This window comes from Sorex fumeus, unplaced genomic scaffold, assembly GCF_029834395.1.
Source record: "Sorex fumeus unplaced genomic scaffold, SorFum_2.1 ptg000002l, whole genome shotgun sequence".
Lineage (NCBI taxonomy): Eukaryota > Metazoa > Chordata > Mammalia > Eulipotyphla > Soricidae > Sorex > Sorex fumeus.
Window position 1 is genome coordinate 74,953,344 of NW_026606059.1, and position 27,311 is coordinate 74,980,654.

At 39.6% G+C, this 27,311-nt stretch overlaps 1 protein-coding gene across 3 annotated transcripts in view; it reads right to left on the minus strand.

The window, feature by feature from the left end:
• Nucleotides 1–27,311, minus strand: part of OXR1 (oxidation resistance 1) — a 443,572-nt gene that overhangs the window by 365,106 nt on the left and 51,155 nt on the right. The window lies entirely within an intron of this gene.

Consider the following 27,311-nt stretch of genomic DNA (forward strand, 5'->3'; position numbering starts at 1 on the left):
TTAAAAAAAAGAATAAAATAAAATGCAGGTCAAACATTCCTGTTTGAGAATTTACAATCAACTTTGGTAAGTCCCTAAAGATTCAGTCTTGTGAGTCCTTAGAAAGAATTGTCAAACCAGTTTAATTACAAGCAGATAGAAACAAAGGAGTAAATTGATTTTCTTTTTTCTAAAAAACGAAATGCTTCATGAGAAAACATACCTAACAAATCTTTTGGTAGCCTCAGAAGACAAGCACTTCTAAGCTGAGCACTGGCCTGGGAGACGTGGGAAAGCAGGTCAAAGGCAGTTTAGGGACTGTTCAAGGTGAAGTTGGGGCATTAACAATACACTTAGGTGTTATTAATCTACTAAGAAAAAAAGTCTTTATGTAAGTAGCATGGAACTTGAAGTTTCTGACTGTGGGTATAAAGGAGCATCCTTATGTCTTAAGAGAGGCAGATGCCAGAAGATTATATAACATTTTTAAATCACTGTATCATTGTCATCCCATTGTCACAAGCAGAGCTCTGGCAGCCAAAGACCTTCAGAACCAGCCATAACCATGCTGAGACCACTCTCCACACGCATGAAGGTACTGGCAGAAGAACAAAGGCATGCGGGTCCTGGGGCTGAGATCTCCAAGCCTGCTCGGATTGGGGCTGAGCATCCTCGACTCAGATCCTCCATCATCCAGTAGGCAGGGGTCACACCCACCAACTGCACCCCTGGCGCCGTGTAATCCCATCAACGGCCAAGACCCAGAGACTATAAAACCCAGCTCCCGGAAGCTTATTATGACATCTTATTATCTCATTCTTACTTTGGACAACCTGGCAGGCTACAGAATGTAACCTGCCCACACGGCAGAGTCTGGCAAACTCCCCGTGGGATACCCAATATGCCAAATACCAGTAACAATGATGGGACTTATTCTCCTAACCTGAAAGAGCCTTGAATATGGCACTTTAAAATCTCAGGGCTAGGATGAAAGAGACGTTACTGGGGTCTGCTCGAGCAATCAACAAACAGGATGATCGTGATCATGAGAGATATATACATATATATATTTCATATATACATATATATATTCCTCTATGATTTGTTGCCTAGTGTCTTCTGAACCCCATCAAACGTGGTGTGGTAATTATGGAAAATGTGTAGGAAGTGTCTTATGATGTATCGCGCAGCAGTGAAGTGGCCAAGCAGTCCAGAAAGCGGCCTGGAGCGTGGCAGCAGTTGGGTAGTGCCTCCCCGGCCGCCGAGGCTGGGTCCCTTGGGGCAGGGAGGGCTTTTGCCCAGCCCCCTCTGGGGCTCCCTGAGTGAAAACAGCCTGGTGAGGAATCCGGTATTTTTAAATACACTTACCTGTAGCTATTTTGGAGAAATAACCAAAGATTAAAATAAACCAACGACATGTTTATCTGGGTTCCTCTAGTTAAATCAAGAGCTATAGGCCTCTTACAGCTCCCCCATCCCCGACTTATTTATGCACCACCTAAAATAATTTCTTACATAGAATAAACTATAGATATATTTAATTTGTGGGCTGACTTGCCTTCTTATTGTGCTCATGCAAATTATTTAGCTTTCTTCTATTTGGCCATGAAGACAAGGTAGACACTGGCATGAGAGATTCATACAATAGATATAAGAAAACTTCCAAAAAAGAGAATTTTTTGTCATTTTTTTATTTGGGGGGGTGGGGACAGATACATGCCCAGAGATGTTCAGGTGTTACTCCTAGATCTGCACTTGGAAAAATTACTCCTCGCCGTGTTCCAGGGAAGATATGGGGTGTCAGAGATCAAAGCAGGGTCAACTGCATGCAAGGCAAATAACTTACCTACTGTGCTCTTTCCAGCCCCAAGAAACCTTAAAGGGGTGGACCTACCCCCATAATAACTGCTAGTCAGCCCCCAAGTATAGCCAACACAGGACCTATTATTTTAGGACCCATCACACCCTGGAGTGGGGTGATCTTTACCAGCAGTGATGACAAGAAATATATTTTCATGTCACTCCTTGCTAGCAAATGTTTTCATCAATGGGTATTCATCTGAAAACATGTCAATATGCTAAACTCAATTCCCTTCTCTTTAGCAGCCTCTGGAAGACTTTTCTCCATCAGTCATTGACTTTCATTTTGCAGGGAAGGCATGCTTAATTGAAACGGAAATTGGAAGAGCTTCCAGCCTTTGAAGCTTGAGAGCAAGGGTGCTAGCACCATCAGACAGCATCCCTGGCTAGGCATGGAAAGGAGTTCGGCTAGTTAGAATGAGCTGGGAAAAGAACTGATCATCCAAACTGCCTTTCTTCACAGCAACATCTTTTGCAGTGCTTGTTGTTATTCTGTAAAATATATATATATATATATATATATATATATATATATATATATATATATATATCACTCCCAACTCTTCTCTTCATGTGCTCGCGAAGGTTAAAAAAGGAACTGTTTGAAACAATGACTTCTTGCCTGATAACCGAATGTCTCATTTGCCAGTCCCAGCTTTAGGTTTTGAGAATCACATAGAAGCAATTTGCCTTTCTACCACTGGAATTTTCAGGGGCATAGGCTCTATTTTAACTTGCTTTTACATTTTCATTTAAAAGTTGGGCCAGGACAAAAGGAGAGAGAGAGAGAAGAGAGAGAGAGAGAGAGAGAGAGAGAGAGAGAGAGAGAGAGAGAGAGAGAAGGAGAGAGAGGAGAGAAGGAAAGTACTTACCACAGTACAGATTGTGGGGTGGGACTGGAGGGAAACTGGGACCATTGGTGGTGGGAAAACTACACTAGTGAAAGGTTGGATGCGATACATTATGACTGAAATTCAATCATGATAAGTTTGTAAAAGTGTGTGTCCCTGTGATTCAATTAAAAAATTAATTTATACAAATAAAAAATAAAGAATTTGCCTATAAATAAATGAATGAGTAAGTGTTGGGCCAGGGGCTAAGAAGAAAGCTCTTAGGATTGGTGCGCATGGCTTTCACGCACTCCATGAAATCCCATTCCTGCATTGCAGGGACACTGAGCACTCTTAGGTATAGCCCTGGTGGCCCCAGCAGAGCCAGGCACAGCATAGCACAGTCACGGGGCCAAGCACGGAACTGCCAGGCCTGCACAACCACACCAGGAATCACAGGGAGTCATCACTGGGCACCCTAAAAACTGCTTGGGAGCCCCCTTCCCAGAAAATAAATAAATATAACTGTGTCTTTTGGATGTTTAATGCTCTGGTTCTTTCTCTTGTCTCTTGTGCTAAGAAGAGACCTATTTTTTTTCTTCACGTGACTTTTTAAACAGCTCTAGTCCAGCTACCAGATGGTCCGACTTCTTCGTCAAGATCATGAATGATCGGTTTGAGGTTCTTCATGTTCCCAGAGCAAACAGATGCCATTGGGCTACACTAGCACGCGACAGGGACAAATGGAGACGTTACTGGCCCCAGCTCGAGCAAATCGACGACTAGCGGGAAGTTAAGTGATAAGTGATTAAGTGACTTTTTAAAAAAATTTTATTAAAGCATCATGGTTAAAAAATTATTTGTAGTCGAGTTTCAGGCATACAATATGGCAGCTGATCCCACCACTATTGTCAACTTCCGTCCACCAATGCTCCCAGGTTGGCCCCACAGCCCTACTACCCCCACTCCCCCACAGCCTGCCCTCCTGACAGGTACCTTTCTAGGTTTCGTTGTTAAATTTTGGGTCTCTTAACAAAGGAGAATGCCCTGCCACAGAGGCAGGGTGGGAAGGGGGGGATGGGGGTGGGAGGGATACTGGGATCAGTGGTAGTGGAAAATGGGGACTGGTGGAGAAATGGATATTTGATCACTGTATAACTGAAACCCAAGCACAAAATTTTGTAAGTCTATAACTGTACCTCACGGTGTCTCACTAATAAAAATTTTTTTTAAAATGGGGTCTCTTGATTTCAGTGTTATTGATTCTCGTTTGGATTTTTGCCTCTATCGTTCCTGAACCCCACCTTTGTACCTCACTCCCCTGACCTGACTTCCATCACTTCTCATCTATCTCTCTTCCCCCTCCCCTCTACTCTTTCCTTTCTTCTCTTCCCCACACTCTGGGGCCAAAGGTTGACCAGGGCACCCCCTCTTTAAAACATGGCATTCCCTCATCCAGTTATTCTAAGTACCACATATAAATGATAGATGTCACTCATTTTTAAAGAAAGTCCAATTACTAGGGCCAAGGTGATTATACAGTAGGTTCGATCCCTGGCACCACATATGGACACAAAGCCCATCAGGAGTGATTTGTGAGAGCAGAGCTCAAAGGAAGCCCTGAGCACCTTCCGGTGTGGCCTCAAACCCAACACAAACAGTTAAATTTCATAAACCAAGTGGATAATCAGGGAAAACAATGCAGCTACCTTCATCAATAGCTCTGTCAGGCACAGGGAAAAGAGCTGACACCTCATTGTCTGCCATGGTGATTTTCAGGTGAGACTGTTCTTCATTGTTGGCACAACTTCTGTACCATTCTAGCCTTGAACTTAAATCACAACTTCTTTCTTTTTTCCGGTTTTGTTCATTTTTATTTCTTTTAAATTGAGGTGACACAGGTTGATGTCATTATGTGTTCAGGAATGCGTCTTCACACCTCTTCAAAAGTAGGTTTCTGTACCCCAGCCACCCCGGGAGTTCTAAAATCCCCTCTCTATTGTCCATGGAACCCCCTTTCTCTTTATGCTTCCACAGCCTCCTCCTCTAGATCCTCTTTGGTTTGAATCCAAGAATTGGTTCCGTCTGTACCATTTCTTTCTTTCTTTTTTTTTTTTTTGAGAAATACCATGAGGTAAGTTGTAGACTTACATATTTTGGTGTTTGGGTTTCAGTTATACAATGATCAAGTACCCATCCCTCCACCAGTGCCCATTGTTCACTACTAATGAACCCCGTAGCCCTCCCACCCACCCCACCCCACCCCACCCTGCCCCACCTCTATGGCAGGGCATTCCCTTTTGCTCTCTCTTTCCTTTAGAGTGTTGTGGTTTGCAATCGATGTAGTATTGAGTGACCATTGTGTTCGGTCTCTACTCTACTTTCAGCGCACGTCTCGCATTCTGAGAGTCCTCCAAGCATCCTTTACTTGGTGTTCTTTCTCTGAGCCGTGTTTTCCCCAAGCATGTGCTGCCAGCTTCCAAGCCGTGGAACAGATCTCTTGATACTTATCTCAACTATTCTTGGGTGCTCATCTCCCATTCTGTTACTTTATATTCCCCAGATGAGTGCAGTCTTTCTATGTCTGTCCCTCTCTTTCTGACTCATTTCACTTAGCATGATACTTTCCATGTAGAACCACTTGTATGCAAATTTCATGACTGCATCTTTTCTAACAGCTGCATAGTATTTCATTGTGTAGATGTACCAAAGTTTTAACAAGTCATCTGTTCTCGAGCACTCAGGATTTTTCCAGATTTTGGCTATTGTGAACGGCACAGCAATGAACATAGAAGTGCAGATGTCATTTCGACTGTACTTTTTTGCCTCTCTGGGATATATTCCCAGGAGTGGAATTGCTGGGTCAAATGGGAGCTCAATTTCTAATTTTTTGAGAATCGTCCATACTGTTTTCCAAAAGGGCTGAACCAGTCAGCATTCCACCAGCAGTAAAGGAGGGTCCCTTTCTGGCCACATCTGCGCCAACACCCATTGCTTTTGTTCTTCTGGATGTGGACCAGTCTCTGTGGTGTGAGATGATATCTCAATGTTGTTTTTATCTTCATCTCCCTGACGATTAGTGATGTACAGCATTTTCTTCTGTGCCTTTTAGCCATTCGGATTTCTTCTTTGAGAAAGTTTCTGTTCATTTCGTCACCCCATTTTTGATGGGGTTGGATGTTTTCTTCTTGTGGAGTTCAAAATCACAGCTTCTTTACCAATCCAATGCTTCCACCTCTCCCTCAGACTCATCAGGTGTGTGGTGTCCCCAGGAGCATCAAACAGGAGGATTATCTGCTCTCTCTGCACTCCCTCCCCAGCCACACTCACACAGAGATGCTTTGCGAGCTTTTCCAGATTCCACACTACGCTTGAAGACCACAGCGACACTTTCTAGAACCACGAGTCATGATAAAATATTGTTTCCAGTGTTTTTACAAGTTGAAAAGGCCCTTGCAGAGATAGGCAAGAGCAAGCTTTTCTCTTTCATGAGCTCTCCTCTCTCATTACACTTTAACCATCCAATATTTCTTTGAGCATGTGGCATGTCCTCAAGCTCTTGAGCTCACTAACCTCTTCCATGGGTGTTTTCATTTTCTTAGATGACACTGATTCGCTCTTGTGCGGAAAATTGCTGAGCTATGATGAAAGATGAACATCCTCCTATATTTTCAACATTCCCATTGTCACAGTTATGTAAACTTGTCAAGACACGATTTCTATCTGGATATTAAATTTTCAGTAAAAATGACTCTACGTTGGGAAAGCAAATATTTGGAGAACAAGAGTTCAGAGAGTGAAAATGATGTGTGTGGCGAGAAATATAAGTGTTAATCGGTCCCCAATTTACAATCTTAGAGTGAGAAAAATGTCTCAACTTATTCCTTCAGTCACTCTCCAGAATGACTGCCAATTAAGAGTCCTCATTAGAGCCTCTATATGTTTTGTTATTCACTCCCACACATATCTCTGCTGAGTGCCTACTAGGTGTCAAGTACACTAGTGATATGAGAATTAACAAAGTGTGCCCCATGCTTTACTGTGCATCCTGCAGCTCAGTCGAAATATAGAAACAAATGCAGGAATACAATGGCAAGTTTTTAAAATGATGCCCAAGTATAGTTTGGGCCCCGACACAGGCACTATTATTTTCTCTCCAAAGGGTGACTTAGGGAATGTATTCATGGAGCATATGCCACCAGGTTGAAGCTTTGAGAAACGGAGAGGTAAGACATGCCATGTGGGAAGTGAATGAGTGGAAGGCGCATGGGGTTCTCATATCATTGTTTTCTGCAGGGTGCTCTGAGACAGGAAGGCTGGGGCTCTGGAAAGGAAGGATCCCTAGACAGGCAATGAGACCCAGCTCAGTGCTTCCCTGAGTAGATGAGACCAGTCCCTGGGGTACTGGAAAGATCCCACGGAGGTGGGAGTAGCCTTGAGTGCACCTGGGGGTTGCTATCCGTCCACTTGCTTAAAGAAAACAGATAGCCAGTTCCATCTGCATAGAGGCAAATTGAATGATTTTGTCTCTTCTTATAGTTGAGTTGTATTCCACTGTAGATGTAGAGGTACCATAATTTCTTCATCCTATCTGCAATTCTTAAAGAATATACTAGTCTCATCCATCTTACTCAACTGAATTTATATACGATGCTTATGGCATTTTTTAATGCCAAAGAAATATTACTGGAAGAAACACTTACTAAAACAGAAGTAACCTTGGACCAAGATTTAATTTTAAAAAAAGACAATGGTTATAAAATAGATTATACATACATAGATGATAAAAGGTACTGGAACCGTTCCCTCCTTTTTAGGTCTATGTCAACTAGAACTATTAGTAGCAGCAGTTGAAATACTTTCAATACCCTTGGGTCAGAGACTTAGCTAAGCTTGATCTATGCTTTAGTAACTTTATTCACTGTGTTTATATTTGCTTATTTCTGCAGAGGAATAATGTAAGCTTATCTTATGTATCTTTGAGATTACAGTACGATTTGCTACAAATGTCGTGCAAATGTCAGAAAGTGTTGAATAAAACAAGGCTCTAAGAGAAGAAGTTGGAGATACCTAAGTCTGCAGAAGTACTATAAATCCACATCATTGTTTTCTGCAGTGTTTCTGCTTTTCTGTTCCTTATTAATTCACACATTCATTCAGCATTATTTCAATGCCTATTTTGTGAGATGCATTATTCTCACAAAATATTACAATGTGCCGGGAATATAGCTTAAAAAACACAAAGGGAAAAATTATGGTTTGCAGTCTAATGGAAGAAAATGACAACCACTACTTAAAAGGGTTTTTAAAATATCAATAAATTAAAATGCTATAAAAAAATAAAAGCAAGATGAAGGGCCCATGGGTGATTGGGTTGTCATCAGATATGGTGGACAGGGAAGGAACCACTAAGGACATTTTCAGGAGACAACAGAATGAGGTGCAGTAACTATACAAAAACCATAAAGGTTAACAATGTTATAAGCAGTGTCCTGAAACTATAACAATGAAACTTTCTTCTAGGAAAATAATAAAATTTTTTTCCTAAATGACTGATAGAGACTAAAGTGCACTTCAAAATTTGTCAAAAATAAAAGGAAAGTATTCTGTAGCTCCGGTAAACTTGCAAAGTCTATTAGTATGCATACCTTTGCTTTCTTCGAAGGAATAAACAACGATGGTGCCAGTAAGTGCTCTATGGTGACTTGGCAGGATCCTCATTATTAGGATCTATTAAAACGAGAAGCTTTTCCTTCTCTCTCACTGACAGCTGCTCCCATCACAACTTCTCAGCTGACTGCTAATTGTGATGGTACAAAAAAGGCAAAACTCTGGTTAAAAGGATTCAGTGCGAACAGCTGAAAAGTTCTCAGTGACAGTTTTAAGACTTGCCTAGAGAAGAGCTTTTGGTTGTAGGCCTACAGAAGCTCTTTCCTAGACTGAAAACTGTGTTGCAAACTGATGTTGCGAAAATGAACCTATTGCTACAAGGTACTGACAGCAGACCAGACCTGGTAACCCGTATTAAGTGATTATGTCCTAGTCTTCTCTAAGCAGTTCCTCTCACACAAATCCTTCTGCAAATCAGCTTTCCCTCTGCCTTATTATCCGTAAAATGGGGGAAATCAGTATGAACTTCTTCACAGTTTCACTCATTGATGGATTCATGATCCAGTACATACAAAAATTAGCTGAGTCAGAAGTATATTTTTACCAAATGAAAGATAAAACAATCAGTGCTCAAAAACTCAGAGAGGGACTTGGCGTGCCTGGCACAGTAAAAAGAACTGTGTCACTTGTCAAGAATCTCCAAGTAGCAGTATGTGCTATTTTCCAGTCAGTTCCCAAGGGCAAGAGAGATAGTGCGGGAGTTAAATCGCTTCTATATTGCCAGCCCCGGCGTGATTCCCTATATCTCGTGGTCTGCGAGTGAGCACCACTGGTCATGGCCCCAAAGGTCTGTGAGCACCCTGGGGGATCCCAAGTAATCCCCATCATAATGGAGCCTAAGTAGCACCCCAACTGCTGGTTGAGAACCTACCCAAGGCCTCAAACAATGTGAATTCCAAATTGTTTTGTTTTGCTTGTTTTTGTACCACAACAAGGCAGTGATCTGGGCTTACTTCTGGCTCTGTGCTCAGGGATCACTCCTGGCAAACGTGGGAGACCATATGGGATACAAGAGATTGACTCTCCATTGACCACTACCACTGTACTATCACTTTGGACCCAATCATGCATATATTTCTGAGAATATACAAAGAGGGAATAACTCCACAAGATTTCAAATGGATTTCTCACTATGACAACAGGAACCAAATAAGAGTTACTGTTTTTGTTTTCATGAGTGGGAACTACAGCCATCAGTGCCCAGGGCCTTTTCTCAGAGTTGCCTATGGGAACGTGTGGATCTGGGGATTGATGGGACTCCCATACATGAAGTGTGCATATGTGCATATGTGCCATTTTCTTGGCTCTTAAGTCAATTCTCAAAGAGAAGCAGAAAAATCCCAAACAGGAATCTTCCTTTAAGGGAAGACAAGAATGAAAGGGGGTGGGGGGGGAGGTAATAAATTATAGACTCCTTTTATCCAACAATGAAAAAAACAGCAAGTATTGGAGAGGGTGTGCAGTTATGGACACTGTAGGGAGGAAGGTAATTTACTGAAGACGATTTGGAACTTAGTAGACACAGTATGGAGATGCTCCAAATACTAGAAACAGAAATTCCATACAATCTAGGCATCCCAATTTTGGGTACAAAGAATAGTAACACGTCAGTTCAAAGAGACACCCGCACCTCTATACACACTACAGTATTATTCACACTATAGCCCAAAGTTGGAAACAAAAGGTTTGTCAGAAGAAGAGAGGATATAGAAGAGGTGGTAGAAATATACAAAATAGAATCTCACTCAACTATTAAAACTGATGGCATCCTATTTTTTCCTTAGCATGGCGAAAGGTTAGAGAGTATTATGCTTAGTAAAATAAGCCCAAGATAAAACACCTGTTATTTCACTCATCTTTGGTATAGGAAAAAACAAAAGTAAATACTGTGTAAGATAAGTTCAGTGGTAATCAGAAGGGAAACTAGATGTGAGGAAGGAAAGCTAGAGAAAAGGGGTCAACTGGATGTTGAAGTACAGAATCCACTTTCTAGTACATATAAATACTGATGTATAATGAAGTACACCTGAAACCTCTGCTATAAACCAGTTACTTCAATAAAGATAAAATCATTCATATAAAAGGTGCTTTGTAGAATTACAAATGATAGACAGTGATGGATAGTTTCAGATATAACGATGGCTCATGAATTATACTTGCAAATAATTTCAAGCATAATTTAGCTTTCAATGAACACCGATTTCTCACTGAAGGGCTCAGAATTTGCTGTAAATCTATAAAAAGCCAAATTACCTTTCAGCCTTTTGAGATTGCTATACCAATTTTATCTTTCTTACAGAGTAAGGTAAAGGCCCTCCCGTTGATCGTCGATTTGCTCGAGCGGGCCCAGTAACGTCTCCATTGGAGACTTTGTTGTTACTGTGTCTGGCATATCGAATACTCTCGGCAGCTTGCCGGGCTCTCCGAGAGGGGCGGAGGAATCGAACTCGGGTCGGCCATGTTGGCCGCTTGTAAGGCAAACGCCCTACCCGCTGTGCTATCGCTCCAGCCCCAGTAGTTGGGATAAAAAAAATCCTCTGAGAATTTCTTAGCTCAAACACAATATAAAGGTCTATTTGTGCTTCAATTGTAAAAGAAAGACGCTTCACTAAATTTCCAATTGAGTTTATATACTTCTACTCTCTTCCTTAGGAAGAGTATTTTAATTTGTCTTTCAGTAGCTTGAAGGAAAAGGAAGGACTTCAAGACAAGCTTTACTTGAAACACAGAGACACAACTTTGTAAAAGAAACTTTAGTGTTTAAATAACATTTGAATGCCCTATCAACAGCCACCTGAGAAGCGGCTTATCATGAGCATGTCCTGTGGCAAAGCTGATGCCTGAGAATATGGTTGCACCCAGGAGGTCACATGGAACCATGTGATGTTGAGCTCATCCTTGAAGGAATGAAAGTTTCTGTGTCTGGCTGTAGAACAGGGAAGCTAAATTCCTCACGTCCCCATGACACTGTGAACAAGATGTACCCTGAGGTCAAGCACTATCCCAGTAACACTTGTAATTAGTTATCATTGTTACTTAAGGTTTTCACAAGCTCTAAGATTCTAGAAAATATGATTGTGAGCGCCATATATGACATGGTGTACATGGTAATAGTCAATGCACTTTATTGAATCCCAGCTATTTCATTTTACTGATAAATATAGGTAGCTCTGTGCAGTATATATTTATTCAAAATGCCTTAGTCACAAATAGTGCTTAAATAATGACATAGTTTGCTTGATAATTCATCTTTAGCTATGTTTGAGTCTGTCTCTTTATAAACATAGAGATATGCTTCCATTTTTTTTTTTTTTTGCTTTTTGGGTCACACCTGGTGATGCACAGGGGTTCCTCCTGGCTCTGCACTGGCAGTGCTCAGGGGACCATATGGAATGCTGGGAATTGAACCCAGGTTGGCCACGTGCAAGGCAAACGCCCTACCTGCTGTACTATCACTCCAGCCCCTATGCTTCCATTTTTAAGAAATATTTGTACATGAAATAAAAATATTCTATTAGGGACCAGAGTAATAGTTTGCCTCATACTTGACTGACCTGTGTTCAATTCCCGGCACCCCATACAGTCCTGAGTCCACCAGGAGTAATCCCTGAGTGCAGAGGCAGGAATAAGTCCTGAGCACCTCTGGCTGTGGCCGAAACACACACACACACAAAATTCTAGTAGGCATGACCTATATTTCAGTCATAGTTTATATTTAGAAAAACTGATTTTCACTGTCACTCTCACTGTCACTGTCCTCCCATTGTTCATTGATTCACTCGATCGGGCCCAGTAACATTGTGAGAAATGTTCTTACTGTGTTTGGCATATCGAATACATCACTGGTAGCTTGCCAAGATTTGCCGTGCGGGCGAGATACTCTGGATTTGCAAGGCTTGCAAGTACTTGCAAGGCTCTCCGAGAGGGGCGGAGGAATCGAAGGCGGAGGAATCACAATAAGTCAATTTCTATGAATGTTGATACATAGCTTAAATATACAAATATCACTAATAGAGTGTGCTTTACATTTCTAATTCTTAATTTACTTTTCTTCTTTCCCTTTATGCAATTACCACATTTTTATAAACTTGTATTTTCAGTTTTATCTAATTTTTTTCCTTATCTTTCTTAATAAACCCATATTATGCAGTGAATACAGTGAATACATCTCAAGACTATAAAGTATTTTCTCATAATAATTTCTCTCAAATTCTTATTCACTAAATAAACCCACGATAGAAATATTTTCACTTTTAAAAAAGCACAATTAAAATCTCTAGCAACAAAGAATCATAGAATATTTTTAATTTCTATGTTAATTATGGTCTGAAGCGATAGCACAGTGCGTAGGGCGTTCACCCTGCATGCAGCCAACCCAGGTTTGATTCCTCCACCCTTCTCGGAGAGCTCTGCAAGCTACCCAGAGTATGTTGCCCACATGGCAGAGCCTGGCAAGCTACCCATGGCATATTCAATATGCCAAACATAGTAGCAACAAGTCTCACAATGGAGACGTTACTGGGCCCACTCGAGCAAATCGATGAACAGTGGGAGGACAGTGCAGTGCAATATGCTAATTACAGAACTGAATATTTAGTCATGCTTAAAATAAATTTTAAAAACTCAGAGGTTGGGGGCCAGAGTGATAGTACAGTAGGTAGGGTGTTTGCCTTGCACATGGCCAACCCAGTTTCAATCCACAGCATCCAATATGGTCACCCAAGCACCGCCAGGAGAAATTCCTGAACGCAGAGCCAGGAGTTACCACTTAGCATTGCTGGGTGTGACCCCAAAAGAAAAAAAAAACTCGGAGATATTCCTTATTAGAAAGCTGACTAAGCTTTAAACATTTGTTCAAGAACAAGTACAGTTTTATTTATGAAGGGTTTATTAATTATCATAGACATTTGGCTAACAATGTTTGAATTAGAATTAGTGTCTAAATGATTCTTGCTAGTTTAAGCAATTGCTTGATGTCAACATTCCAGGTCATTAGAAAGCCATTCTGGCCCACCATTCATGATACAGAGTAGCATTCTGCTTTATCAACTTGCCACAGAGCCAAATTTTCTCCAATCTAGTGTTCTCACAAATGCTGTCTAAGTTATACAAACGTAAAAAACTTTCAGAAGAGTAAGTGGAAGCCAACGTAGTTTGATTCATTACCATTCCTCTCCAAGTGCTAGCTAGCAATGAGACTGGCATTGGAAGGAAGAAAAAATAAGAAATTGAATCCTAACTATTTCCAGTTGATAGACAGTCGTTTTTAATCCCAACACGTTAGTTTGAATGTAGCTGCAAGTCCATATATGCAATTGTGAGACTGATAGGAAAATCAATGCCAAAGAGGGCCGGTGGGTTAAATGAAGCCTGAGGAAACCAAGCCATTTATGCCCAGACCTTTAAAATTCTCAGCCTCTAATTCTCTGTGCAAATGCTGAATGTCTAGAGCAAATCTTCGTCGCTTTGCTATGCCACACAAAGGGAAGAGTGAGCGCTCTTCGACATCCTCTGGAACTCCCTACAACACAAGGCAAAGTGGACTTTCCTACCCGGTCAATCCAAACCCTGCCACAACTACAGAATAATGCAGTCCTTTCATCTGTTTTCTTGTCTAACTTCCCTCCCTCCCTCTTTCCTCCTAAGGGGTCTAAAACCATGAAAATAGAAATAAACTCAGCCTCTGTATTTTCACTCCTGCATTCACACAAACACATTTATGGCCAAATAGCAAATAATGTGGAAGCAACTCTATAGTGACACTCAGTTCATTTATAGGTAAACAAAATGCCAGACAGCCACACACTACAACTATTTACCATCAAAGCAAAAAAAAAAAAAAGAGTGTTGGCACAAGCTAATACCTGAATAAAATTTGAAAATTTATGTGAAGCATTCAGATTTTAAAAAAAGGATTATATACTGTGAGTGCCTTTATAAGAGATGTCCAGAATAGAAAAATCTATAGAGATAGAAAATAGATTAGGGTTGCCAGGTATTAAGATCCGAGTTCAATTCCTCCACCCCTCTCAGAGAGCCCAGCAAACTACTGAGAGTATCTCGCCCACTCGGCAAAGCCTGGCAAGCTACCCGTGACGTATTCGATATGCCAAACACAGTAACAACAAGTCTCACAATGTTACTGGGCCCGCTTGAGCAAACTGATGGACAGTGGGAGGACAGTGACAGTGACAGGTATTAAGATCAGAAGGAAATTATTACATTTGGGTATGAGATTTCTTTGGAGTGATGGAAACTGAATGCAATTGGATAGTAGTTATCATGACACATTTTTAATATATTAAAAAGTGTAAATTTTATACTTTAAAGGGATATCATGGTATGTATATTAAAATTCATAAAACATATTTCATAGATTTAATTTCATTGCCACAGGTAAATGTACCATAGTAAGCCCAGGTTCCCATTACAAGGTGGAAGTCTCCAGAGCCCAAGTTTATCTTTCTTAGTTTTTCATCTGATGGACATTTTCCCTATAAACACATTCAATTTCCTGCTACAAGTTTCTTAAGCATCAGTAAAAGTTGAATTTGTTATGAAAAGCACTGCAAGTTTGCTCAACACACATGACAAAAACTTAAGTGTCAGCGTTTCTTCCATAATGTATTTTACAGTGTAGCTCAAACTGAACAACAGTCCAACTAGAAGAATAAAAAAGGAAACACAGATTCCTAAAACAGCAGATGCATAACTCCGATTTTGAGCTCAAAATAACACATACTGTGTTAGCCTAACTTTGCTTTGATCCCCTCTTAGATCCTGTCCCCAGTTCCTTAACCCATGACTTAACTTCTAAAGAAAAGACTCCTTATGGGAGAAAAACTGGTGCCTGTGAAATGGGGAAGAAGTAACACACATAAGTTGCCCCATCTTTTCTAAGAAATAACTCCTCACTACAAATTCACGGTATCACTGCATCACTGTCATCCCACTGTTCATCGAGTTACTCGAGTGGATGCCAGTAACATCTCCATTCATTCCAGCCCTGAGATTTTAGCAGCCTCTCCTTCTCATCTTTCCCAATGACTGTAGGCTCTTTCTGGGTTAGGGGAATGATACTCATTATTGTTACTGTTTGGGGCATATAGAATACACCACAGGTAGCTTGCCAGGTTCTGCCATGCAGGTGGGATACTCTCAGTAGCTTGCCAGGCTCATATATATATATATATATATATATATATATATATATATATATAGAGAGAGAGAGAGAGAGAGAGAGAGAGAGAGAGAGATAAATAGGTAGGTAGAAATATATATATTTCCCTGTATGATTTGTTGCCTACTGTATGAACCCCATCAAATATGGTGTGGTAATTATGGAAAATGGGTAGGGAGTGTTTTATGATGTGTTCAGAAATATGTTTACTCATGTGTGAGGCTCGGCCAGAGCATGTGGAAAGCAGCCTGGAGCATGGCAGCGGTTGGATAGTGGAGGTCGGCTGCCGAGGCTGGGGCCCTTGGGGGCGGGGAGGGCTCTCATGCTCCAGACCACTTTCCACATGCTGCAGCTGAGCCTCACACTGACCTCCATGACTCAACTGCCTCCATGCTCCAGGCTGCTTTCCACATGTTCGGCCGACCTCGAGCCTCACGCAGGAGTGAAGTCCCATGGAACCCAGATTATGTGGAACTTTGTGACCTTGGACTCTGGGCTCAACAGGACCCAGGAGCAGAGATCCTCTGCCTGCTTCCCCAGTCTCCGGCAACCCAGGGGGGTCACACTCATCAGATACCCTCTGCCAGCGCCAGATAATCTCCTCATTGGCCACCCTCCAGAACTCACAGCTGCTTTTCCCAGAAGGGAGCATAAAATGAGGCCCCTATAATCTCCACTACAAATTACAAAGAAGAAAATATTTTACAAAATTGGATTTATGCTATTTTCTTCTGCACTCATCACAATATTTGTTTTCCTAATTTTTTTTATTTAATTAAAGACTGTGATTTATAAGGGGCTGGAGCAATAACACAGCAGTAGGGCATTTGCCTTGGGTGCAGTCAGCATGGCCGAGCTGGGTTCGATTCCTCCACCCCTCTCAGAGAGCCCGGCAAACTACCGAAAGTATCTCACCCACAGGGCAAAGCCTGGCAAGCTACCCGTGATGTATTCAATATGCCAAACACAGTAACAACAGGTCTCAAGATGGAGACATTACTGGGCCCACTTGAGCAAATTGATGAACGACGGGAGGACAGTGTTTGTTTGATTGATTTACAAAGTTTCTGATAGCTGAATTTTAGTTATATAATAGTTCAACACCAATTTCACCACCAGTGGCAACTTCCCATCAGTGCTGCCATATTCCTTCCCCATCTCCAATCCTACCCCACCCCATCTCCAGACTGTCAATTTGACAGGCACATTACAAAGTTCCTGTGGCTGCTAGTTAGATTTCATGTTTTCAGTGTTGAAAAGTCTGTTTTTGGATATATAGACACATCACAAGTCTGAAGTCATCATTTCATTACAGCTTCATTAAAATGTTGATTCAAGATCTGTTTGAAATAATTTTGTAACTGAGTTCTAAGACATTGCCATTGTAATGAGTTTGCAAGAAATGAATTGTATTTATCTGTTTTAATGACCAATCTATAGTAACAAAATATTTAATTGTAAAACCATTTAAAAAATCTTTCCAATATTTCAATTAATTAACATAAAATCAACAAACACATTTACACAGTTAATTTTTACATGTTTTTGTGATACTGAGAAATTAAATTCCATTACTGCTTTTTGCTTCTAGATGATATAGTTGGTTGAGAACCAAATATAAAGTACAATGATTTCTAAAATAGATCAAATAGTAATGGAGTAGTAGTTTATAAACCAGTAACAACCTGATTTTAAACAAGAGAGTTATTTATTATAATAAAACAATTATAGATAAATCACCAACACCGAACCATTACAATGAGCAGAATAATTCCAAAGTCTAAACTGTATGAACAGTGAACTTGAATTCCACTGAGCACTTGGTACATTTCATAACTAATATTTTTTAAACCATCTGGTCATCCTTTAACAAAACTATCTTGTGGATCTCAGAGAGCAGTTTTTTGTCTGAGGGCTTAGAAAAGTTTGGTAAGAAAGCTATATACTTTTGCAGAGGAAATTGTGCTAATTCGTTTTACTATTGTCAAATCTCTTTCTGTTTTGTTTTGGGGTTACACCAGCACTCCTCAGGACCAATTCTAGTATGCGCTTGGGATCACTCCTGGAAGGGCCTGGGGATACCAGTGAACAAACCTGGGATGGAAAGTGCCCTACCCACTGCGTTATTGTTTTGGCCCCTGGTCAAGTCTCTTTAGATGAATGTTTCAAAAACAACAAAATGGGAATGGGTCCAGCTTTCCATACTTTGATGACACACTCTGAGGAACTCTAAAGTAGTACCTGGTACTTAATTTGGATCAAGTTGGTTCTCTCCAGGAAAGTTGAGTCTTGAGAGAACAAGCCACAATCCAGGTTGAATTCTGAACATCTAGCAACTATAAATCAAATCGATCAGGAAAACCCAGAGAAATTGTTAGTACCCATGAAATGATTTTTTTAAGTCTTTCAGATAATTTATTTACAATACTTGAATCCCCAAGTTATGATCCTTGGGGTAATAATTGCATTTGTGCACTGAGTCATCCCCAAAAGGTTTCTGCATTGCCCTAAAGTAAAACTGGGTGAAAAAGAAAAAGAAAAGCAAAAGGACCAAAAGATAGTATAGCAGTTAGGGTGCTTGCTTTGCATGCACCAACCAAGGTTCAATCCCCAGTACCCATAATGTCCTCTGAATACGGAGTCAGGAATAATCACTGAACAAGGCAGGGTATGGCCCAAAAACACATAGAAAAAAGGCAAGAACATGAAGAAGCTGATTCTATTTTGAAGAATAAACACTCATTCTCATTCATCATTGTTTTTGTTACAGATCTTTGAGTAAAAGCCTGGCCTAGTATGAAGTGCTGTAAAAGCAAGGAAAATCTAGTTAAAGTTAGCCTTAAACTGTCCAGTCTAGTGACAAAGACAGAGGAAACCATGTGTATAAAGATTAAGATGTATAAAATAGAACAGCAACTTGAAAAGCAAGACTTGTGCCATGGTTAGATCATAGGACAGATATGGAGAAGTCGCTACGGATGGGGCAAAGAGGAAGACAGAATTTGTAGGATAGTCATTTATTAAGAAAAAGATATCTGCCATCTGCTGTCACAAATATCTCACATATGCACAGTTTCCTCATTTAGTACTGTTAGAACAAGACTCAAAGACATATCTTCTTTTCATTATGTGAGCAGATACGAGGAGGTTGAAATATAGGGAAAGTCTGTAAACTGACACTATGATACCCAGTCAATTGAGGAGAACTTTGATTTGATTGAAAGCCCCAGATTCCAGATGTCTGTCACACGGGACCTTGTGTGACAAGAAACAAGCATTTTCATTTTGCTTATAGATAACAAGGGGTCACTGATTAATCACAGGAAATTTTTGCAATTAGCTTGATCCTAGAGAAGAGTAACCCCAATCCCAAAGTTAAGCATGAATTTTGGGAAGAGGCCACAGAGCAAGCAGATAAATGGAGCATCTGCTTTTTCCAATTGTAGTAATATAATTAGAAATGATGGTGCCTAGTATTTTGAGAAAAGAAATAAAAAGAAGCAATATCTCTACAAGACATTAATTCAATTAGCAATGATTAAACTTCTAAATAATGACTATGATGTGGAAAATATGTTCTTGGTAATACCTAAAATTTATCAAATGTCATGATTTGATATTTGCCTCAAAATTATGGTAGGTTATGGGTAATCTTGATATGGTACTATTTTTTTTTTTTAGCACAGCAGGTAGGGCATTTGCTGTGCTCGCAGCCAACCCTAGCTTGATTCCTCTGTCCCTCTCGGAGAGCCAGGCAAGCTACCGAGACTATACCGCCCGCACAGCAGAGCCTGGCAAGCTCCCTGTGGCATATTAGATATGCCCAAAACAGTAACAAGTTTCACAATAGAGACGTGACTGGTGCCCGCTCAAGCAAATCAATGAACAATGGGAGGACAGTGCTATTGTGTCCTTCATTTTTGTCTTTTATTGGTTCTGGAGCAAAAATTGTCAATCTTTTAATACACAAATTCAATATGAAATCTGATCAACACTGATATATAACATTTCTCTTTAACCTGCCATTAGCACAACTATGTTTGGCCTTCCTGGAAACATCCAAGTGGACTGGTGTGTCTCCCAAGCTTGTTAAGTTTATTTTTTATTTTTCAAGTGGGAATTCTTAATCTCAGATAGGAATAAAAACATGCAAATAATTGAATGTCATCATACACTTCCCCTTCAGCTATGAAACAACTGAAGTTATTCTACAAACATTAGTGCATCTTACACCTCCAACTTCCAGAAGACTCCCAAATTACTATCAAAAAAGTCTCCTGGTTTGTGTAGCAAAGACTACAAGCTTTGAAGCACAGCATTAAACTTCACTCCTGAGCACTTTAAAACAAAATAAAATGCTTACCTGATATAACACAAACATTAATTATATATACTTTACTCCAGTGCAGTTACTTTTTAGAGCTCTGAGTAAGAAATAGTTACTTATGGAGATGGTCATTTATTTAGGGGAAGAACTTTCTCTATTTTGAAAGTAGTTGCCTCTCAGCTCTCCATGGTTCTCCAAGATAACCAGTCTTAAGTTCTAAAATTCAAGCAATCAACTTAAATGACAGTAGAAAAGTTTGTTATTTGCAATCTCCTGGCAGGCATTTGGCATCAAAAGAAAAACTGGATTAGACATAGGAATTTCTGATTATTGTGTTTCATAATCTTTCTCTTAGCCATTATGAGTCTTCACAACATTCCCAATTAAGCACTGAGTCCATATAAGTCAGCTTCTTATCTTTCTAGATGAAAATTTGTCCAGTGGTATGCACAAGACAAAGACTTTTGAAAGGCAACCCTTTTAGAAAAATCAAAGCATTAGGAGGAAAAGAATCTTTTCTCTGGGATTATTAAATGTAAAGCCATGTAAGCCGAAGAGTAACAGCTGGCCATTTGTATCATCACATGTTAACTGAAAAATAAAGCCAAAATTGGAAGTCTGTAAAGGCAAGAGGCATTCAGAATCTTGGTCTGTCTTGTGAATGCTGGGATTGACTATGTCTGAATCAACTGCATGTCCTTTGTGCCTTCCTATACCTTATCCATTAATTTGATCTGAACAGAATTCCTGCCCCTTGAAACAGAAACTGATTAGCAAGGCAGGAATAATAAACAACTTTGTTCTTTCATAGAACACAAAATAATAGAATACCAGTTTAAAGCAGCTAAATTATATAATAAAATTAATTGATCTTATTTATCAGTGGCTTAACATGAATATGATCATAATTTTGAGAGAACCCTACAAGAAATGTTTAAATGTCTAAAAATGTTTTTTAGAAGACACGTTTATAAAGAAAGTAAATGACAAAGAAGACAATGAGATTTTTTCTAAAAAGTATAAAAGAGTAGGCATCTGAAGATTTCAACATTTAAAACAATGAAGAAAGCTGTATTTAGCAAAGCACATTTTCAATTGAGGACAATGGAAAATATAAGTGAATATATTTCATGAATTATGCATTGTATCAGAACTTAATTTAGGAGGCATTTTGACCTCTGCTATTTCTGTGCTGGTGCCTGTTGTACTCCCAATTAATCAGAAAAGAAATTAGCCTGGTAGATAATAGATAATGATAGAATTAAAGACAGGAAGTTGAAAACCCTTATAGTAATTTAGCATTTAAAAGCATGAAATTATTTTTGAAATTAAAATGAAATCAAAGAGCAAGAGAAAGAACTAACCTTTTTTTCTGGTTCGAGCTATAATTTGTAAAAGAACATAAAATTGCTCTCTATATTTTTATTCTTCACAAAGTAGTTCAAATATGAGTTAACTAAATATATAATGCAATTATAAACAGCAATGGGATGATCAATGTAAGCTTTGTGTTCAAACTGAACATAAACATTTAAAGAAAATCAGATGCTTAGCAACAGCAGACAATTTTCATCAATGTCACTTTGTTACTGCATTTATAGGCAAATATTTTATTGTAGATGACAGAATAAAATTGCATCTATGAAGGTTTTCTAAAAGTTAAAATAATTATTTCTTTCCCAGAAAGAACTCGTTATAAATCATAGTAGAAAAATGAGTATGCTTTTATAAACTCAAAACTATCAAACACAGCATTTTTCCTTAGAAATATGAAATGTAAACTCAAAATGTGTGATATGGCAAAATGGACTCATACCATTAATCCTTCTATCTATCCACAAAGGAAAATTTTCAAGAAAGCTCAATTCTGTAAGTAGAGTCCAAAGGTCATCTTCCTAAAAATTGATGCTCTGCATCAAATTTGTAGAGATAAAAGTTATCCGAGACTTGAAGAAGTTTTCTGTTGTCACATGAAATACCATAGAGTTGTGCTATTTTAAGTCTATCAAGCAAGACTCAGCTGCTAAAAGTTGTAAGCAAGAATAACTATTATCAAGAGAGAGAGAGAGAGCGAGAAAGAGGGAGGGAGGGAGAGAGGGACAAGGGAGAAAGAGAATGAGAACTACAAATGCAAAAACATTTCGAACTTGTGGCCATTACTTGTGGAATTGAACATATGTTCTATCAATTCATAGCTGATGAAACACGACCTATTTTGTCCCAAGTTCTAAACATTTTTAGGCATACTCAATTAGCACCAGTGGAGACACAGCAGTGGAATTATGGAACTAGCAGAAATATTGCAAATTCAGTTTCCTTAACTATCCCCTTATTCTAAGGAATATTTGCACTCACGTCTTTGTGGGCCAATTACAAGTGTAGGAACAAGTATTTGTAAAAATTCAAATCTATGATGAAGAGATTATAAAGGAAATCAAAGAGGATAAGAGAAAGAATAGGGTGAGAGGAAAGTCGCAGAATAGCACTTACGAGATCCGAGGAACTAATCACAAGCTCTGAGTGAATCATCTGTGAAAGGGGCTGCGATGGCATCATTACATTTGCAGTGATGTAAAAGGCACGTAAAGCTCTAAAGAGAGCAGCTCAAGGGACAATTTGCTGATGAAGGAATAGAGGCTCAGAGTAGTTCCTCACTTATTTCCAGCCTTTTTAGAATTTTTTTTGTTTGTTTAATCAAAGAGCCTGTATGAGACCACCCAAAGACACCCCTGAAGCCACATCAATCTTGGAAACACAGCACCTTAGACCAGACACAGGTCACCCCAGCACAACAGCAATGCCCCGAATCAAAACATCTGGCAGTCTTTTCACTAGCACTAACCAGTCAACTGAGGAAAGGGCTCCCAGTGAAAAAAAAGTAAGGCCTACACTTTATTTCTTCTGCCCAACCAAAGCTGCTGAGGACCCCATTCATCATTGGGGAGAGATTCTTTCAAATGTCCTCCCAGAATGCTTTCAAAGGGAAAACAAGGCCAGCTGCTTCTAAATGCAGTTCTTGTCAGGAAGATAAGTTCCCTCATCAAAAGGGTAAATGGAGGAAGAGGAAAATGCAAAATAAATAAATAAATAAATAAATAAGAGAGAGACCCTTTAAAGTTCCCTAGGAGTCTGATTTTCTTTTACAAATCTGAAGAGCTTTAACTGCTCTAACTCCACATAGCATATTATATGCCTTGATTCTGCTGTCCAAACTAGAACCAGAAAAAATAGTTCGATGCTCCACAGGGCAACTCCCTCTCTATTAAGTCCTTTCCTTCTGCATAGGAAGTTGGCCGGTGACCAGGGTGGAAATGTGCTGCTTTTCGTGGAATGCGATTTTCTTTAGTCAAAGGGAAGTCACTTTTCAGCTCGTCCTTCTGGCTCCTTGGCAAAGGGGTGGCTAGGAGGCTGCTCCTTTATCTTTTTCCATGGGCAGAGCTCCACTCTGAAGACATGAGCTATGCAGAAGGCTTTTAGACAGCCACCAACCCTAAATCACTTCTGTTGAAAGAACTTGTGAAAATAAGAGCCTGTAAAGCAAACTGATAGCTTGCCAGGCTCTCCAAGAGGTGTGTGTGTGTGTGTGTGTGTGTGTGTATTACTTATATAAATATATATATATATTTATATTTCTCTCTGTGATTTGTTGCCTAATGAACTCCATCAAACACGGTGCGGTAATTATGGAAAATGGGTAGGAAGTGTCTGGAAAGTGGTCCAGAAAGCGGCCTGGAGCGTGGCAGTGGTTGAGTAGTCAAGGTCAGCTGCTGGGGCTGGGTCCTTCGGGGTGGGGAGGGCTCTCACCCACCCTCCCTCTGGGGTGTCCCTAGTGAAAACAACCTGGTGTGTACCTACAATCATATATGAAATATATATATGCATATATACATATATTTGGGAGACACACACCCTGTAATGTTTCGCACACTGAGATCACTTCTGGCAGTGCTCAGGGTACCATATACAGTGCCGGGAAATGAACCCAGGTTGGTTGAATGTAGAGAGCAAGTACCTTACATGCTGTACTCTCATTCCCACCACACAATTTTGTTACTGCATCAACTCTCAAGGTTGTGTTTCATTTTGAAATGCCTATGTGTATTAGCATTATCTATACCCAGAATACATGAGAGACTGGAATGTAATCAGATAATCGTTATTATTTGTCAAGGCTGCTTAGAATCTAGTCATTTTATAGTTTTGCATTTAATATTATTTGTTACATAACAGGTTTATTTTTCTCTCCCTGTCTTCCCTTAGTGTCCTCTTTTATATGTGGAATTAAATTAGAAACCTGATTTACTTCACTGTGGCTAAATAAAAAAAAAAAGAAGTCTTTTCTAAGTTTCAATTTTAAGAAGAACAATAAAAACTCCTCTCTCCCCTTTTCTGGAACATAGGAAAATAGGGGAGTACAGGAAGAGGAAAAAGAGTGAATGAGTTCTTCTACAGATATTCAGAGGCATCCTGCTGTGTCAGTTAGATTCAATGGCTGCTAAAATAGGAAATATCTGAAGCACTGTGCTACAGAAAGAGAGAGAGCTCTTGTTTCCTCCACCTTGCTCCAATTGTGTCCCAGCTATAAAAGTCAACCGAGGGCTGAGTTCAGTGGAAATGCACATTAAAATTATGCTTTATGCAAGTGTATTCATATGCTCAATCACCCACCTTTAAATTTGGAATGTTTATTTGGGCAAAAACTCTACATATTGACATACTTTTCATTTATGCATTGCACATTAAAAGTTTATATAAGCATGACTGATAAGCATTACAGATTCATTTGATAGGTAATATATATTGATCCCTTTATACAGACTTTAATATTAAAAATATTGATAGGCTGCAAACTTGATCATATAATTGCAGTGAAACTTTTACAATCTTTTCTAAAAGAAAACAACACATCAAGCATCCAGTTTTTCCTAGCCTAATATTTTACTTAAATTTTGAGGAAAGAAGTTGAACATTGAATCTTTATAGGGATGCAAATAAAAGAAAGATGCAAGGATGTGATTTGACTTTTGTAAGTTCATTTATCTTCTCTGGGATTGGGGGGTGGGGTGGGGGGGTGGGGTGACCACTAAGTAAATGGCTATAACCCTCAAAGACAATGAGAGATAAGAAGATGACAGATAAATGCAAAATGTAATGAGGTAGATTGGTCTCTGCTTGTCTTCAGTGAAGATTCTTTTCAATAAGGTTTGATTATAGCCTCAAGGCAGAACTCATAATGTTAGTCTCCAAATATCTTATCCTGAGTCCTGGATGCTTTTCCCAACCTGTTCTTTTATACCTGACCCAGAGAAAAAGTGGATTTGAATCATGTATTTTGTCAATGGAAATGCTGTTACCAACAGTGAGCTACATCAGTGAGAGGATCATGCTGTCGATTTGCTAAATTTGGAAAAAGAAAATAAATACACAAAATCATTCAAAACCAACTATTTCTTGAAACGGTCTATGCACCAGATTACTCATTTCTAAAAATCATTGAGGAGACTGGGGAGATGTATAGCCCCAGAAACTCCCAAACAGCCCTGGACGTGACCCTGGAGACTCCCAAGCAGTGATGGGGTGACCCTGGTAAATCCCTGCCACCCTAAATGTAAACCCCAGACAAGCAACACCAATCCCCTGGCCCTTGCACGGAAACAAAGGCAACTTCAAGAATGTCAGGGGCGGCTTTTGGAGAGCCCCTGAACTCCCAGGAGTGGCCCCTGGTACCCCTGAGCACTGCTTGGGTGGTCAAATTAATAAACTTAAAAGTTATAACAAATATGCAAAGACCTTCGATCAATACATTTGATGATTTTTTCTTTAGCTTCTGTTTACGTTTACAAATAATACACCCACTACTACTACTACTACTATTACTACTGCTACTGCTAATAATAATAATAACAACAATAATGCTTCCAAGTCAACTCTACAAACAATGCCTCTTGCTTCTTATATGGCTCATGCAGGTCAGTTCTTTGTGGAATTAAGAGTAAGAGGAAGCAGAGGTAGACATGGAACAGAAGTTCTCTCTTGATCTGTCCACGCAGGTTTGCAAGGAGAAAGAAAATTAGCAGTAGCATATATTACCAATAGTAACACTTTTCTTTGCTACATTGCCTAATATATTCTCTATTGTGTTTATTTAATTCTAAGGTGCCCACTGAGTATATCTAGGGAGTTAATAACAACAGGCTATTGAACACTGCTTAAATGTGAAATGAGTTAAAACACGAATCTTAGAATAAGGCAATCTATAGAGGAATTAAGGGCGTGTTTGAAATAGAAGCAGAGATGAGCTTATTATACATACATACTCTATATAAATAGACTTTCTCTAATGAGACTTAGCAATTGGTTACTGGCAATCTACCTTAGCCTACATCTGTCGGGAGGCAGTTAGCTCTTTAAACCACAATGCTATCTTCATTTATGAGCTCAAGTTGGTATAGGTCTTAGCCCACTGTCAGTACAGAGAACATCTAGTTAATTTGTCCCACAAATCTTGAGGTACAAAGTCTATAAAAGAAAAATCATGGCCTGGAGAGATGACTCAAGTGGTAGAGCACATGCCTAGCATGTGCAAGGCCCTGAACTTGATCCCTAGCACCACTTACCACAGGATTGGTCTGTTTGGCTCTGGAGGCCATGGATTACCATCAAAGTGAGCATTAGCAGTCTGTGAAGTTGAGTTCTAAAGGGAGTGGTCCTGGGCATCCTTCCCCAGCACTCTTGGATATGACACATATCATATATATGTATATATACATGCATGTGTGTGTCATATGTGTCATATATATCACAAATATACATAAATACACACATATATGTGAGAGAGGGATGGGTGCACTAGTGATGGGTCTGATGTTGGAATTTCATCCATGAGAAACCATTATTAATAGTATAGTAAGCCACAAAATAATGTTTTTCAAAAAGAAAGTCAACATTTCTCAATGTACTTCATTTTAGGTATAAATAAAAGTATGTTCGGTGTCCCCCAGATAAAGGTAATTTTAGTTTTAGAGTCCAGGGGGTATTCTATTCAGCCCTGCCTCTAACATATCAAACATTGCCTTTCCTTGAAAACTGGAGAAGAAAAGGTGAAAAGTTCAAGCATGATGGTTAATTAGAAACACTTCTTTAGGTCCCACCTTTGTCAAAGCATCAAGAACCAAGAGGAACCTCAGCTTGGAATGGCTGAGAAATACCTGTAAAGGCATTTCTCAGAATTTTTTGGAAGGACACTGACCTCAGGACATATCAGTAGAAGAAAAGATGCTTCCTGCCAGGTGGACCCCTATAAAACCTTTCCCCTGGGTGAGAATCTGGTGAAATGCTGTGAGCACCTTCAGGAAGCTGCATTATCTTTTGTTACAGAGGGATAATTCCCCAATTTGCATAGCAATGGCTCTCTCCTCATAACACTATCTTAACAAGTTCTATGGTAACATGGTAGAGGGTTCAA